Source organism: Maylandia zebra, unplaced genomic scaffold (genome assembly GCF_041146795.1).
Source record: "Maylandia zebra isolate NMK-2024a unplaced genomic scaffold, Mzebra_GT3a scaffold03, whole genome shotgun sequence".
Taxonomy (NCBI): Eukaryota; Metazoa; Chordata; class Actinopteri; order Cichliformes; family Cichlidae; genus Maylandia; species Maylandia zebra.
This window is the reverse complement of record NW_027490033.1, coordinates 1431812-1449760: the sequence shown is the minus strand read 5'-3', so window position 1 is coordinate 1449760 and position 17949 is coordinate 1431812. Positions and strand designations below refer to the sequence as shown.

At 45.8% G+C, this 17949-nt stretch overlaps 1 protein-coding gene and 1 long non-coding RNA gene across 2 annotated transcripts in view; both read left to right on the top strand.

Moving 5' to 3' along the window:
* LOC112432436 (protein NLRC3) overlaps window positions 1-17949 on the top strand; it is a 3307575-nt gene that overhangs the window by 1931681 nt on the left and 1357945 nt on the right. The gene's annotated exons all lie outside the window — the stretch shown is intronic.
* On the top strand, window positions 2825-3468 carry LOC143415766 (uncharacterized). Its single transcript, XR_013096205.1, has 3 exons — window positions 2825-2958; window positions 3033-3203; window positions 3283-3468. It is a non-coding gene; the product is annotated as an uncharacterized LOC143415766 (long non-coding RNA).

The window sequence follows — 17949 nt, the reverse complement described above, 5'->3', positions numbered from 1 at the left end:
TGTTCAAAAACAAAACTAGTCTGATACAAAGAGTCATGTTTGCCACAGTTTATTGTGTTTGTATTGTATTAAATCTGAGAGCCTGAGTTGGAGTATTATGACTGAATGGTCTCCATTACTGGGAAACAACTATCCAGTGTGAAAAGATGGACGTTTATTATAATATATGAATATTATTATATTAGTATGTCACCTAAAGTTTTATATACTTTAAAATGTTTCATAGAGCTTTATTATCCACTCCCACAGTTCCTGCGCTTCTTGCTGAGCGTGTCTTGTTGTCGTGTTGATGGTTCACTGAGATGATAGTCTGGTAGGAATCACTCGATGGCTGCTGAAGGTTTGTATAGGGCTGATCTGGCTCATCGTCATCCTTTAGAAAAGTGAAATATTTTAGGTATTAATCAAGTTCAACCCGGTCTACCCACACACTCTATTGATCTTTAAATCTCTCCATCTGTTGCCTGGATTATTTAATGTTTCTGCTCATTTCTGTAAGAGCTTCTTCACAAAATAAAGGACACTGAAGTTGGCACTAATAGTATTATAACACTAATCTGTAATTATCTATATAAGTAACATCCTAAAACATAAATGTACATGTTTTATGTTTACTGGCAAACTTTTAACTAGCTGCTGTAGATCGTAGCAATAAATTGCTCACCAAACCGTTGGGATTTTCAGGTACAGACACTCCAGATGTTCCTGACCTTAAGCAGCCACGTTGATAAGAAAGGATGTCAGCATTAGTGTAACACTATTCACATTCAAACAGAGAAAAATCAAGTAAGAACATCTACATTTATATTATCTTCTCTCTTAATAATGATAATTATTTTTGGAAGGATAAAAAGTGTTCATTCTAGACATGATGTTTAACACACACCGAATTCTCATTTATTGAAATGTGATGTTTCCTTTTACTTTCTCTACATCTATATCATCTTTGAATTACTGCAGCAAAAATAGTCTCACCCATTACTTTTCCTCCAGTAGATAAATCCCACGATAACTCCAGTTATAAAGATGATCACAACACCGGGCAGATAAACGGAAAAAGATTTGTCTGCTGAAGTGTGGGCCTCGTTTGTGTCTAAATCATTGAAAAGATGCATTTGTCAGTAAAATCATTTACTTTCATTTCCTGGAAATCAAAACACAAATCAAACACAGTTTACGTCTACTGAAACTCTGAGTGAAGTAATGAAACCCCAGTTTTATAACCACAGAGCTTTAAATATTGTCACTGTGCTCTTTTCTTTTGTCTTCTTCTTTTGCATCTTTTCTGAATATTACTATGAACTGAAATTGGTCCAACTGCTTATATACATTCACTGGCCACTTTATGAGGTATACTTGTTCAGGGTGTAACACAAATATTTCAGTGTTCATTTCATTTGTCAATCACATGTCAGCTTCATCTTCCTGGTTAAATAAAGGTTAATAAAATAATAAAATGTCAGCAAATCAATGCTCAAACAGAGCAACATGGCACATGTTACTGGTCCCAGTGCTTCACAAACTGCTGATCTGCTGGGATTTTCCCACACAATCATCTCTGTTCACAGACAATGGTCTGAAAAATAGAAAATATCCAGTGAGCTGTGATTCTCTGGGTAAAAATGCTGTTTACACATCAAACCTTGAGGCAGAGCGGACCACACTGGATATCACTGCTGTCCTCTAACAACAGCAAGCTGAGGCTACAGTTTGCAAGTCTGGACAACAGAAGACTAAAAAAACGATGCCTTGCCCGATGAGTTGATTTCTAACAGTTCAGACTGCTGGTGGTGTAATGCTCTGTGAAGGATTTTCTTTGCAAACTTTGGACCCTGTAGTAACCACTGAGCATCATTTAAACACCACAGCCTGCCTGAAGGTTGTTGCTGACCACATTCATGTCTTTATGCCCAAAAAATACCCATCGTCTGATGGCTGCTTCCAGCAGGATACCACACCATGTCACGGCGCTCAAATCATGTACGGCCTGCGCAGTCACCAGATCTCAATCCAGCAGAGCACCTTTGGGATGTGGTGGAATGGAAAGTTTGCTTCAAGTAAGAGCAGCTGACGAATCTGCAGCAACTGTGTGATGATGTAATTTCAATATGTCTTGAGAATCTTTGAGGAATGTTTTTAGCGCCTTGTTGTGCCACAAAAAATGAAGACATGTTTGATGGCTGGAGGTGGTCCAACTCGGTTCAAAGATGTACCTGATAAATGAGTCAGTGAGAGTATCTAGACTGCTGTAAGTGAAAATAAGAAGAAAAGAAATGAACAAATTACAAGAATAAAAAACACATAAGCAGGTCAATACAATGCTAACACAGTGCTGAATAACTGTGTCAGATAAAGAAACCAAAATGCATTTACCTTCCACAGTGACACTGATATGGACAATATATGTCCCTTCAGTGTTTGTACACTCACAGGTGAAGTTCCCACTATCAGCTGGTGTTAAACTGGTCAGCTCCAGAAAGGCAGTCTGATTTTCTTTTGTTATTGAGAACCTGGGGTCACATTCCTGAGTAACGTTCTCTCCGTGTCGATACAGCAGATGACACTCTCCTCCTGTGTCCCTCTGTCTTTTGATCTTACAGATAATCAAAACAATAGTAGTCTGACTTTCCTTGTTGCAAATCCGAGTGACATCGTGTTCTCTCCTGACTGTCTTCACAACAGTCTCTGTAAACAGGGACAGCAAAATACGGTAAATACAAGATTCAGCCTGTGTCAGAGAGGACTTTAGTTTCTATATTTTGTGAATGTTAAACCATCTTTTTAATCCCATAATGTCATGGTCTGGTTGGGCACTTGCAGGTCTCAGACAGCGGCTCCTCCTCCTTTAGGCGGAGTCCGGTTGCCCCTCCCTGGCTGACCACCTGTGAGCAATCGTGCCAGCGGTATATCAGACCTGCGCTCTCAACCACTCATCGCCTGAGTATCTCCTATTCCCATGTTAGTTCAGTGGAGCATCCTAAAACCTTGTCTTAACGCCGTGTGATGACTGACCTGTCTTTTCTTGTCCTCAGCGATAGCACCCGGAGTGGAGATCTTGTTCCCCTCGCTCCCGTCCTCCTGGACCTGGGCCGCCAGCTGCTCACACAACGTGGCCTGCCGACCCACTGCTCACCTGCCTGCCTCCCCACGCCTCGACCGCTTCCGGGTTTTCCGCTCCACCTGTCCCCTCCATCTGAAACCAAGTAAGGCAATTCAATTCAACTGCGGAGGATTATTGGTTGTCTGCTGGATCCCTCTGATCGTGATCTCCTCTTGTTCCAGTGCCCCGGCCCCTACCTAGTCCTGTTTCTACCTCCCCGCTGTCCCCGCTGTTCAGCCGTCTCCTAGAGGTGTCTAGGTCGCCCTCATTTTCACAGACTAATCCTACGCGCCACTAGTGTGGTGGCGTCGCTTTGTGTTTCACCTTTGTTTTCCTGTGGGCGGAAATAAATCATTTGTTTTCTGTCACCTCGCTTCCGGGTTGGTTTCTGCGCCTGTGTCCATCCCTGTTCCCTCGTGCCGTTGAGCCGTGACAGTATACTCAGGCCAGTTATATGGACACAGCGGACCCAGCCCGCGTAGCGATCAGTAAGCAGGGGGCTATTATCGGTAGCCACGAACAGACGCTGCAGTACCTACTGGCTCAAGTGCACACACTCACAGACGAGCAGGCTAAAATGCAATCCGACATTCAGTCCCTTCAACCCTCGGCGGAGTCGGAACCCGCCGCCGGTAGCTCAGCGCTGCCCGCCCCGACCGCGCCGTTGCCTCAGCCCGCGGCGGATCCCGAGCCCCAGCGGGGTCACCTGTTTCGCGACGCGGCCTCCCCGGAGCCGGAGCCGTATGCGGGTGACCCAGGGGCCTGTAGCGGTTTTCTGTTACAGTGCGAGCTGGCGTTCGGACGTTCGCCCCGCTCTTTCGTTTCGGACACGGTTCGAGTTTCTTATATAATTGGGAAACTGCGCGACCGAGCCCTGAATTGGGCCGAGGCTTACCTGAGCACACACCCGCTGCCGTCCTGTAGCTACGATGCTTTTCTCGGCGAATTCAAAAGGACTTTTGCCCACCCCGTCTCGGTGGGCAGTGCGGTTCGCCGGCTGTTAAATCTCCGCCAGGGCCGCCGTAGCATCGCGGACTACTTGATCGACTTCCGCACCGCCGCAGCGGCAGTCGGCTGGCCCGATAAAGCCCTTCAGGGAGTCTACTCGCAGTCGCTTAACGAGGACATGAAGGATCAGCTAGCGTCCCGTGACGAACCGGTTACCTTCGAGGAGTTAGCCACGCTCTCGCTTCGCATTGACAACAGACTGCGGGAGCGAGAGCGGGAGAGGAACTCCAGCACCCGTCGGCCAGTGCGGCGTGCGTCACCTGTTTACATTCCCCCGTCGCCACTTCCGGTTCAGCCATCAGCCCCAGTCGCTGGGGAGAGGGCTGACCCGGAACCGGAACCCATGCAGCTCGGGCGATCCCGGTTGTCTCCGCAAGAGAGAGAGAGACGTCGCCGCGCTCGTTCGTGTTTTTACTGCGGTTCCGCGGAGCATTTCATTGCCGCCTGTCCGGAGAAGGGAAAAGGGGACGCCCGCCGGTAAGTCCGGGGATACGGGTGGGCGGTACCTATAGTGATTCTAAGCCCCGCTTCCTGTTGCCGGTTACGCTCTTGCTCGGCTCCGCAACCCACACGTCCCGGGCGTTAATCGATTCGGGCGCTGAGCAGAGTCTCATTGATATGAAACTAGCCAAGCAACTGAATATTCCCCTGTTCGAGTTGGAGTCTAGCCTCCCAGTTAAAGCACTGGATAACCAAGTTTTCTCCCACATCACTCACCGTACCGCTCCTGTTACTGTAGTCGCCTCAGGCAACCATAGGGAAAGGCTCCCCTTCCTGACGTTCCATTCCTCCAGCATCCCCATCGTCCTTGGTTTCACCTGGCTAAAGCTACATAACCCACATCTGGATTGGGCTGGGCAAAATGTAATAAGTTGGAGCCCGTTTTGCCATGCCAATTGTCTCGTCTCAGCCCCGCCGTCAGCCGTTGCCGAGCCCGCACGTGACGCGAGTGCTGCCGTGGACCTTTCTGTCGTACCGTCAGTGTACCACGATTTGAGGGAGGTGTGTAACAAGGACAAAGCCCAAGCACTGCCCCCGCACAGGCCATATGACTGTTCCATTACGTTGTTACCGGGCTCCCCCCTACCCACGAGCCGCCTTTACAATCTGTCCCATCCTGAGAAGGCAGCCATGGAAAAGTACATAAAGGATTCCCTGGCGGCCGGCATCATCAGACCCTCCTCTTCGCCTGTCGGGGCCGGATTCTTCTTTGTCGGTAAGAAGGACGGCTCGCTCCGTCCCTGTATTGATTACAGGAGGCTTAATGACATAACAGTAAAAAACAAATACCCATTGCCGCTGATCAGTTCCGCCTTTGAGCCGCTTCACGGTGCCACCATTTTTACCAAGTTAGACCTCAGGAATGCATATCACCTCGTCAGAATCAGGGAGGGCGACGAGTGGAAAACCGCTTTTAACACTCACTTGGGGCACTTCGAATATTTAGTGATGCCCTTCGGTCTCACAAACGCCCCGGCGGTCTTTCAAAACCTGGTGAACGACGTCCTGCGAGATTTCCTGGACCGCTTCGTCTTCGTTTATCTCGACGATATTCTGATTTTTTCCAAAGACGTGGTGGAACATCGGGCGCACGTCAGAGCCGTGCTGCAGCGGTTGCTGGAAAACAAATTGTACGTAAAGGCGGAGAAATGCGTGTTCCACTCACCTTCCGTCTCCTTCCTGGGCTACGTCCTCGCGGGGGGGCAGGTGAAGACTGACCCAGCTAAGGTTACGGCAGTCGTGCAGTGGCCCGTACCTGCGTCCCGGCGGCATCTGCAGCGCTTCTTGGGCTTCGCAAACTTCTACCGGCGCTTCGTCAGGAACTACAGCCAGGTAGCAGCGCCGCTGACCCGGCTGACGTCACCGAAGCTCCCTTTTATTTGGAGCCAGGAGGCCGGAGCAGCGTTTACCAAGTTAAAGGCACTGTTTACCTCGGCGCCGGTTTTGGTTCACCCCGACCCCGGGAGACAGTTTATTCTCGAGGTGGATGCATCTGACATCGGGGTGGGGGCGGTGTTATCCCAGCGCTCCGGCACGGCGTCCAAGCTCCATCCGTGCGCCTTTTTCTCCCGTCGTTTATCACCTGCTGAGCGGAATTACGACGTGGGGGATAGGGAACTGTTGGCTGTGAAGCTGGCCTTGGAGGAGTGGCGGCACTATCTCGAGGGGGCGGAGCACCCATTCATAGTGTGGACAGATCACAAGAACTTGACGTACATTCGTGCAGCCAAGAGACTGAACTCACGTCAGGCACGCTGGTCCATGTTTTTCAGTCGCTTTAACTTTTCAATCTCTTACCGCCCAGGGTCCCGCAACGTGAAACCGGATGCCCTTTCCCGGCAGTTTGACGCCGCGGGGGAGTCGTCCGCCGTGCCCACCATCCTCCCTGCGAGCGTCAAGGTTGGTTCCCTCACGTGGGAGGTGGAGGAGGACATCCGTCGGGCACTGGTGACCGAGCCGGACCCCGGCACAGGGCCCCCTGACCGCCGCTTTGTCCCTAAGGCGGCCCGCTCCAAAGTGATCGACTGGGTCCACAAGGGGAGATTCTCCTGCCATCCAGGAGGCGCGCGGACGAGTGCCCTTATTAAAAGGTATTTCTGGTGGGGGTCTATTGATAAAGATGTCAAGGAGTATGTGGCCGCCTGCTGTGTTTGTGCTAGGGGCAAATCTAACACGCAACGCCCGGCTGGGTTGCTGCAGCCTCTCTCTATTCCACGGCGCCCCTGGTCGCATATTTCTTTGGATTTCGTTACTGGTCTACCTGTTTCTTCTGGCAAGACCGCGATCCTCACTGTGGTCGACAGGTTTTCCAAAGCAGCTCACTTTGTCGCCCTCGAGAGACTCCCCACATCCACTGAAACAGCTAATCTGCTAGTCGACCATGTGTTTAGGCTGCACGGGATACCCTCGGAGGTCGTCTCAGACAGGGGACCGCAATTTACATCGCAGGTCTGGAGGGCGTTCTGTACATCCCTGGGAGCGAAGCCATGTTTGAGCTCTGGACACCACCCTCAGACTAATGGTCAGACTGAACGCCTCAACCAGGAATTGGAGGCCACTCTCCGCTGCGTCGCTGCCTCCAACCCGGCTTCCTGGTCATCGTTATTGCCGTGGGCGGAGTACGCACACAACTCCCTCACCTCGTCAGCGACGGGTCTCTCGCCTTTTGAGGCCTCTCTCGGCTACCAGCCACCCCTTTTTCCGGAGCGCGAGACCGACCTTGAGGTCCCCTCCGTCCAGCACCATCTGCAACGCTGCCGACGGGTGTGGTCGCGCACCCGCCGGGCCTTGGGCCTGTCCGTCGCCCGCCAGCGCCGCTACGCGGATCGCCGCCGCAAGGCGGCACCTGCCTACGCCCGGGGACAGAAGGTGTGGCTATCCGCCAGAGACATTCCCCTCAGGACGGACTCCCGCAAGTTGGCCCCACGCTTCATCGGTCCTTTTGAGGTGGAGCGGGTGGTTGGCCGCTCCGCGGTCAGGCTAAAGTTGCCCTCCTCGTTACGGGTCCACCCGACCTTCCACGTCTCCCAAGTCAAGCCGGTTGTTGTGAGTCCGTTGTGCCCGCCTCCTGCTGCCCCGCCGCCCGCCCGGCTCATCGGTGGGCATCCTGCCTTCACGGTCCGCCGCATCCTGGATGTACGCCGCCGGGGAAGGGGCAGGCAGTTCCTGGTCGACTGGGAGGGGTACGGCCCGGAGGAGAGGTCCTGGGTTCCCCGGTCCCGGATTCTCGACCCCGCCTTGCTTTCGGCATTCTACAGAGGCCGGTCGCCGAGAGGCGACCCTTGAGGGGGGGGTGGTGTCATGGTCTGGTTGGGCACTTGCAGGTCTCAGACAGCGGCTCCTCCTCCTTTAGGCGGAGTCCGGTTGCCCCTCCCTGGCTGACCACCTGTGAGCAATCGTGCCAGCGGTATATCAGACCTGCGCTCTCAACCACTCATCGCCTGAGTATCTCCTATTCCCATGTTAGTTCAGTGGAGCATCCTAAAACCTTGTCTTAACGCCGTGTGATGACTGACCTGTCTTTTCTTGTCCTCAGCGATAGCACCCGGAGTGGAGATCTTGTTCCCCTCGCTCCCGTCCTCCTGGACCTGGGCCGCCAGCTGCTCACACAACGTGGCCTGCCGACCCACTGCTCACCTGCCTGCCTCCCCACGCCTCGACCGCTTCCGGGTTTTCCGCTCCACCTGTCCCCTCCATCTGAAACCAAGTAAGGCAATTCAATTCAACTGCGGAGGATTATTGGTTGTCTGCTGGATCCCTCTGATCGTGATCTCCTCTTGTTCCAGTGCCCCGGCCCCTACCTAGTCCTGTTTCTACCTCCCCGCTGTCCCCGCTGTTCAGCCGTCTCCTAGAGGTGTCTAGGTCGCCCTCATTTTCACAGACTAATCCTACGCGCCACTAGTGTGGTGGCGTCGCTTTGTGTTTCACCTTTGTTTTCCTGTGGGCGGAAATAAATCATTTGTTTTCTGTCACCTCGCTTCCGGGTTGGTTTCTGCGCCTGTGTCCATCCCTGTTCCCTCGTGCCGTTGAGCCGTGACACATAATAATGTGTTTAGTTTAAACTAAAAGCAAGGAGGTTATAAATTTAAAAATATTAATAATGCATAATGAAAATAGTTTCCTTGTATTACCTTCAGCATCATGGGACACAGCTAGTGGTAACAGCAAAATCAAGCAAAGTTTTGATACGTCCATGCTTGTTAACATGTCTATGAGCCACCGAAAGTGAAGAGGAAGATGTGCGGAAAGAAACAAGCTGAAGCTTTCCTGGCTAAGCAGACGTCAGACTGTTGCCCTTCACGGGGCAAGTGTGAAATGATGTAAAAAGGAAGTGTACTGACAGGACTTTCATATTAAAAGGCTGTAAAGTTGAAACACTGTGCGAGCTCCCACACAAAAAGAAAACAAGCTAATTTTTCTTTATCACAGAGGAATTATTACACTGCTAACTGTCATGTTCGCTGAAACTGAAGGATGGATAATATTGTAAAAGTAACAACAAAACTACCATTTATCATAACATTATAAGCATTTTAAACTAAAATAGCGTGTGTTATGGTTCAAAATATTGGGGATGGAGACAAGAGGAAAAACCACAATAACAACACTGGTCCGGTCGGGTTGAGTCAAACGATGATTTTAATGATCACACGCGTGGGAGATGGGCACTGATGCAGACAGCCTCAGATCTCAAAATGGTGGAGCATTGCTCAAACTCTTATAGCCTCTGGTGCCTCCACCTTATCATAAAAAGCCTAAACATTCACATGCTTTCTCTCACACAGCGCCTAAGCTACGACCTTGGCTCCCCGTCTATCTGCTCCTGCTGAGATGGGGCAGAAAACTCCAGTATATTCTGTTCTCTTCTAATCAGACAAATAAGACAATAACTTTCTGCGAACAGTATTTCTTATAACTCAGCAGTATAATGCATCATAAAACAATATCATTCATTCACAACAAGTCAGCAGTTTAATGTAATGCAAATCAGTTTAACTAATGCAATAGTTATCAGCTTTTTCTAATTCAGGAGAATAATGCCAACTAAAACTACATAATAATTCACCATCTTTAATTAGGGGTCTAACATGGCATAAAATAATATTATAATCTAATAATTCCCCCTGATGAGCTCATTAGAATAATGAGCTCACCAACACCCCATAATCCAGTGTGGCTGGGTTCATCTCTTCTCACTCCTGAGGTCCTTTGTCCCCCTGAGGGGCGAACCATATGTGGGATGACCTCTATGTTTGCGCAGTTCAGATGCAAGACAAACTATTATTCCAACAATAGCAGGTACAGATGACACTCCCCAGGTCTCCCACAGCTTTATTTGGTGCTACCTTATACCCTCCAGACGTACTCAGACTAGAACCTCTGTCCAAGGAGCTTTTAGCCTTTTATGTTATTGCTGCAGCTACCAGTGTCGTCCAGTTGGGTGATCCTCTGCTCTTCATTCTTCAACCTCAGGGGTTAGACAACCCTTCAGTCGTGGCACAGATCAGGGGATTATTCTGCCCCGATTTCAAACAACGATCTGTGTATCCTCCAGAAAAAGGAACAGGAAGGTGTCCCCCTTTTTGCCCAAGAGCCTCTCGAACTTCGTTGGTCTGGTGTTCCCGGATTTCCGCCAACCCCTTCATGGTTATTGCTGTGTTTATGGGATCCATCCTTTTGTGGTGACTAGCTGGAGCCCAAACGCCATGACCCTTGGACCCAGTTGGTGTCTTGGCAGTCACTGTGTCTGTCTCTGCTGCGGAGGATCCTCGTATATCTGTGACCTCGTCTGGTGTCTGTTCCTTTCTCTGTAAGAGACAGAAAACCAAAACACCTCTCTTCCTAACCCTAATAATCTAATGTTGTTATCTACTGACCTTCTAGTGATTCAGAATTGGTTTAAAAACATTCAGAATGTTCCAGGGACTTATTCTAATCATATCCTATGTGTGTGTAAGCGTGTTTGCATTTAGCCCTCTGCACTCAAAGTCAATACCTGCAATATATCAGTCCGGACCATCACGCCGAACGAAGCTTATGACCTTCAAAAGATCAAGTGCCAACTCGTTATAAGCACATTTGCAAGGTGTGTCTGAACATTATTGAAACCACTCTTTTTAACAAAAGACAAAGAAATTAACAAATCTTCTAAACGCTATTCAGTTCATTTCAATGATTGATGCTTACACATGGAAATAATGATCTATGCTTCTTACTGATTCTCTACAAAAGACCGGAAACTTCTCGGGCCGCTATTAGCTTAAGTTTTACCATTCCTAAGGTATTAAAGACACAAATGAAGTTATAAAATGTTCAAATAATCCTTGTTTGATGTTAAAGCTCAACTTCCCCCCCCCCCCTTTTTTTTTTGACACATCCCCATGTGTCAAATCAACGGAGCTAGAACATTAAAAGAAAAGGTTAGGCAGCTACAAGGTTTCCCAGATCGTTAAGGTGATCCGCGTGTAACGTTCTGACTCAGGTATTTAATATTTTAATAAATGTCGTTTAATTAACTGCCACTATTTAAACTAAACTTAAAGACATAATTGAAGAAAAGATCACAAAAAATAACATGATATCAGTGTTTTGTAAGCGCGTGCGGCCTTCTATGCTCGAAGCCTTTTCCCTCAATAGATCAGTCAGACATTCGCGCTGACTGTAGCTTTTAACCCTTATTAACTTGAGCACAACTCTACAATGAGCAACAAGTTGCAATATGTATAAAAATGATCATGGTTACACCTGCAATGAAAAATTATATCATTATCCTAACACCTGTAAATAGAAGATTCATCAGAGGTTATAACCATCACAGGAACACAGATGTTAGTATAAGGTCAAAAGCTTCAATAAATGATCATCGATGCAATACTTGTTGCATGATTCTCATACAATAATAATGCTGACATTGAAATAACAGTAAAACACCCCCTTTTATCCCGTTTCGCTTGACCCATAAACGTTTATAAATGCCTCTTTTAAATTTTATTTCCCCCTGTTCTCCCCTTCCTGACCACAGCAGGGGGATCTTAGTTTTGAATCAGCCATGAATCCAGCTCACCTGATTCATCAGTGAGCTCCACCGTCACTGGCGTCTGACAGGGTGGCGCTGCATATTCTTCCTTTAATGTCACTATTTTCAACCTGTTAATTAGAGTGCTTAAATCTGAAGTCGACTACGTCCACAACAAGTCAATACAGCTGTAAATGTGGCCAATTATCAATCTATTACCAATCAATAACAACAGATAACTTCTATTTTATGCATGCTTTTAATCAACCACTCACCCAGAGGATCTCCAATCCCAGGAAGTTCCTTCTCCTCCTTTAATGAGTCTGTCCTCCTTCCATGCCCTGGTAACTGGTCCATCCAGAGCCATATGATCTCAAATATACATAAAACAAGCCAAACCACACCTTGGTCACACCAACTCTCTTCCGCCCCGAAGATGTCCAATGCCATCCTAGTATGGACTGAAAGTGGCTTTAACGCTGACTGTCCTGACAATCCATCTTATAACATTTCCTGGTCAGATCTGCCAATCTCCGCCCCAGGGTTTTAACTATTTTGCAATTTTCATTAGTTTCTATGTTTTTTCTAGTTTTGCCTCCAGATTTTCAATTTTTTTTTTACCAGTTGGAATCAGTTTTTACCAATTCTTTGCTAGTTCAGTCTAGTTTTTATTTTCTGAAAATCCTTAGTTTCAGTTTAGTTTTAGTTGTGTTTTGCAAAAATTAAGTGTAACAAAATCTCAGTTCCATCATGTCAATCATGCTCTTCTGGTTATCCTTGGGTGTTGAGACTAATAACTATTAACTCTTGCCGCACCGAGTGTTCCTAATTTTGGTTGAAGTGAATTGATAACCTTTTTGAAGGCGATTGTTTCACACATTTATTTAGATGTCCCAGTCCTGTTATCTCGGGATACATCACGCTGCCTTATCTGGGGTTAGCTGTTTTCGGGGGATGCGGGTTGAGTGGGGGAGCTCTTCAAGGTAAGCTAGGTTAACCTTCTTGTGTGAGCTTTTCAAGTGCACTTTAAGGTTTGTGGGATTTTTCGTGTCATAAATGTCCCTCATAACCCCCTGATGGCCCAGTAATTCATTTTTGCGCACTGTAGTACACATTTAGTTTTTGCTTGTAGCTCTCATACTCTACTTGCCACTCCTCTAAGTCCTGATGTTTCTTAGCGAGGACAACAGTACCTTTAAAATTATATCACATGTGTGGGGGTGTGGCCTTGCCAATTGTTTTCAAAATGGCTGACGTGCCCACAAGCACATTTTATGGAAGAAAGAAAGGTAAGCTTGATATTTACATTTAAAATGTTTTGTTAAACTCAGATTTTTATTAATTTTCAAAGAATAAACATCTAGTAAATGATTTGAGGGGTCTTTAAGAATTAGGCTCATTTAGTTTCACGGAGAACATGACAAAATATGGTTCACTCCACTTGCCTGAAATGGTTAACAGTCCAAGGCATTTCAGTTGTAGAATGGGTGCAACAGTAAAACATATGTGAGATGTGGGAAGTGCCAAATGTTCCTTTGTGTCTCCAAATAAAAATAAAAATCACAGTACTTCCTCAGATATCATAAATGAATTGACTTTTGTGAAATAGAAAGCCCAGTGCAATCACTTATTCCTGAACCAATGGCTTACAGCTAGTGAAGTGTCAGTGACTTCTAAGTTGATCCCTGATCTACATTTTTATGATATTGTTATATAAATAAGTTTTAATATCCTGCTTACAAAAATTTCAGTGGAACATGTAATCTTCTTAAATAGCTCTTGAATGTTGTTAGTTTCACATTCGTGATCAATGAACTCCCCTTGTGCACTGTAGTGCACATGTTGTAAAATTTAAATAAAATTAGTTAAAAACAATTTTGTTTTTGTAATGTGTTTATTTTACCGTCCCAGCACTTGATTTATCTTAAAAAGAAAAAAGAAAAAGAAAAAAATGAAAATACTTTTCCCTTTTTTCTTTCCCTGGGTCTCAGGAGGACATTGTGTCTCTCTCCACTACAAGACTCTTGCTATATCTAAAAAACAGTCATATTCAAAGTAATCCTAAATTGGACTCTGGCGCTTTCTCCCGACTTTTCCTGACATGATTCTGCGCGTGGACGGAGCAGCAACACAGACGACTCGACTAACGTACTGCCTTGACTTTACTATTGCAGGGCACGCACACATCAATGCAACTAAACACATTTTGCTATAAATCTAGTTAATTTTAGTTAGTTTTCTGAACATTCAGTACAGTTTTAGTTAGTTTTCCTTTTTGTTTTGATTTTATTACTGTTAACGCAAATTTTTCCACTTCTAGTTTTCGTTATTTCATTTGTTGTCTTTAATAATAATAATCTTCTCTGCACCCTGGAATAAACATAATCAATATGATCAACATTTTGCTGCGTATCAATTCACCTTTTTGATTCAAATGCTCCAGCCTTATGTGGTTTGTGACATGTGTTGATCTAAACCTCCACTCTGTCTCTAAATGTTTGAAGAATTTTTCAAGTTCGGGGTCAAATTTTGAGAATTTGACCATAAGTGAAAGTTATGGCGTTATCACCCCCTTTGGGGATTACCTTTTCCAGTTTTGATGATATTCCTCCCCATTCTCTATTTTTTGCAAGTACCCCTCTTCGGTGGCGAGAAACTGTTGGTGTGATCAAGCGGGTGCTGTAAAAACAAAAGCTCAGGACAGAACAGTCACCAATCATGTACTTCATTCAAAATTGACAAATATCAAACTTCATATTGATCCTCTGAGTGTAATGGTACATTTTAATTTGCACTTCTCAAAACTGAAAACAATATTCTCTTTATTTTACTCTTGTTCTTGTGCAGCACCACCCCTCAGCACATGCCCCTGTTATTTTATCTTACTTTTAAAATGTTGACTACTTCAAGAAAGCGCCCAAAAGACGGGGACCATCATTACATATCTCCATTTTGAGTGTGGCTGTCTATCATTCCCCTGTTATTCATAGACCTCGGTGGAGGTTTTTTTTTTGTTTTGTTTTGTTTTTTTTACCTCTATAAAAATTAATTGACTCTCTACATTGACCCACTATGGTTAATAATAACATGTTCAGTCATGAGTGGAATCAAACCTTTTCTTCACTTTAGCATTTAACATTCCCCACCATATAATATGATACATTAATCGAAACACAGCTACTAAAACACAATTTTCTTAATGCAAACATCAGTAACTCAAAATTAGCAACCAAAGGGTTCAGCCTGCAGTTCACACTCCTGTGAAGCTACAGCTCTTTAGTCTCTGTCATCCTTCTGTTCTTGCAAAAACAAAACATCCACCCTTCTTTTACAGGCTGGGTGAATTGTCTGTGGACATTCAATAATCCTAAAGTCGGTACCGTTTTTGTCTCAATATCAAGTCAGTTAAACTTTTAGTCGTCAGTCCGTCACAGTCCAGTCACATGCATACATCCACACACATTCATACCAGATATTGCTGATAATGGAGTCTCACGCGCAACCTATTCGAGCCTCCATCACCAGCAAGATGACGTCATCATTTTAAAGGAAACAGCTCCTTGTTTGTATTTTTTTCTTTTTTGGACTGGATCGACTCGCTGCAATCCTTTTAGGCTCAGGACTTCTCATGTGATCAATGTCCCATATAAGTGAATTTCTCCCAAGCCCATTATAATCATGGAGAAAAATACTTTGCGACTGTTTTCAGTAAGAATATTTTATAGCGCTTTAAAGTTCAATCTCTCAGGCCTGGATTAAAGAGCTGATTTGTTAAATCAGGAACTCACAAGATACCAAAATATCACCACCGGTGGATCACACCTCTCTGATGTTCTTATCTCAGTGCACTGTAACAAAAGCAAAAACAAACGTAAACAATAAAACACTCATATAATAACAAATACTGGGGCCCATTACAAACATGTCCAAAGATCAAACCCTCTTTCTCTATGTTAGAGAAAGAGAACAATCCAAACCTCACTGATAGAATCAACCTAGTGTCAAACAAAACCCAAAAATCAACCAGAACTTCACACACTATATTGTGTAGGCATACAGGTACCGTAACTCCTTTTTGCACTGACAAATACATGTTGGATTGACTTAATTCAATAGTGGACACTGGTTGCACACAAATGTTTTGCTTTGGCAGAAACTTAAACAACTGAGTCAAATCAACACAACCTTTTCATATTCTCTCCGAAATAAAGCTCACACCGTTAATTCATCATTTTCACTCTGTACCACTGCTCCTTATCAGGCTGTGTGAAGCACAGTAAACAATTCAGTGGAGGCCTTGAGCCATAAACAGACATCACGCACAGACATTGTTTTCACAACCAAACTACTTTAGACCTTGTCCCCTAAATCTACACAGATGCCCTCTGTGTGGCATGAAATGCATTTAACCAATAAACAATCAATGGCTTCTTGTTGTTGTAACCGACTCCATATTTGGATGTTTGTGTGCAGCATTTGTTAGTAAAGCATTCTTCATTGCAACAGCGTGTGTGTATCACTCTTTATTGCACAAGCTTGTAAATGTGTGTGTGTGGATCACTCCTCAGTGAGTTGAATCAGCATTTCGATTTCTTTTTTTTTGCACGTGTGTGTCATTTCTCACTCAATCAACGAGTGCATATGTTCATATGTGTGTTTCTCTTCATTCTGAGTCAGTGCATGTAGATGTGTGTGTTTGTGTGGGTGTTTGTGTTCATCACTTTCCTGTTCTGGTGTTCTGGGTAAACCACGGCCTGAAGCATGCCCTGGGGTCCTGCCCTCCTCCTTTTCAGTCTGTTTGCATCTGTTGGTGCTGCTGCTCAAAGTTCTGTCCATACTGGTTCTGGCCCCAATTGAGGCAGTGCTTTTCTCCAGTGTCCTGCAACTTCTCTCTGTTCCACTCCTCCTTAACTTGACCCTTTTTCTTCTGTAGCTCCTTCAGGGCTTGCTCCTGCTGTTGGAGCTTCTTCGTCAGGTTTGGCGACCTCCTGCTCCAGCAAGCTCCGGCCTGATTCCAAGTCCTGTGTCTGGGACTCCAAGCCTGATGGGTTCGATTATCAGCCAGCTCCTCCTGAGCCATGGTCAGTTTCTGCTCTGATGCCTTGAGCTCTTACTGAGGGCAGAAACCTCAGAATCTTTTCCGTCCACTTCAGACTGAAGTCCATCGATGTTTTCCTTGCTTTGCTCCACGGCCTTTTGCAGCTCTGCTGTTCGGCTCTTCTCAGAGGTCAGCTCCTGGCCAAGCCCCGACACCTGTGCCTTCAGCTTATTTTCTCCTGGTGTTTTGTCCATTCTGAGGTGCCTCCTGACCTCAGTTACTCCTCCTGTCTCTGGCACGCCCTTTTTGCTGCCCGACGATCATTGTTGGTCCGTCACTGTCCTGCACAGTTTTAATGCAGAGTGGTTAAGGTCAGCATTGTTTTGCTCGGCCTCACTTTTCATCTGGGCTTAATGGGCGTCTCATCACAGCTCTGTCAGCTGAAGCTGTCTTTTTCCATATGGCAAGAGTGTGAAGAGTGTGTGAGAGGGGTGTGTCCGATCAGGCACAATGCTGGTGGCTTTGCGAATGCCTCGTTTTCCAAATCCAGATGTTTATTTGTCACGTACACAGCAACAGAGAGAACAGTTGTTGTTGTGGGTCCAGCTGCTTTAGCATTTGGTCAGGGTCACATCAAAGATGGTAGAGGAGAGAGCAAAGATGGTAGGGGGGAGAGCAGGAGTCCAGGGTCAGCTTCGGCTTTTCCGGGCCGACAAAGCAGCCTGTAATCAAGCATAAAGAGAAAAAACAAAACAAAACAAAAACAGATGAACAGGAAAATGATGTTATTTTGGCTGCGTTATTCAGAGAGGGGAGAAACAACGGGACCAGGCCCTGTGTCAGCCTTCTCTCCCCCTTTTTTTGTTTTTTCTCACCATATAATCCACTCATGACCCACCAAGCTGACAGGACATCACAGGTACATGTTAAAATTCTTAAGATCGTGTTTAAAAGCACAAAAATTGGAATTTTCTTTCATCTGGTAATCACTTGTATTAATCAATCAGCAGAAAACATGTCACAATTTGACTTTTCTAACCACTAAATTTGTCGTGTTATCACTGGTTGGTCAGACCAGTGCCTTTTTTTTTTTTTGAAGTTAAGTTGTTGTCCTGCAACCCAGAGGGTTTATTTGTTAGTAGTGGATAAACTTTATTATTTAACGGCGGGTGTATGTTAAGTTTCACTGCTTTAAACTTGCTGGAAAATCTTCACGTGTTCATGAGTGTAAGCTGTTTCTTCATTGCGTGTATGTGCGTTTGTAGGTGGGCTAATTTAACGTTTTTT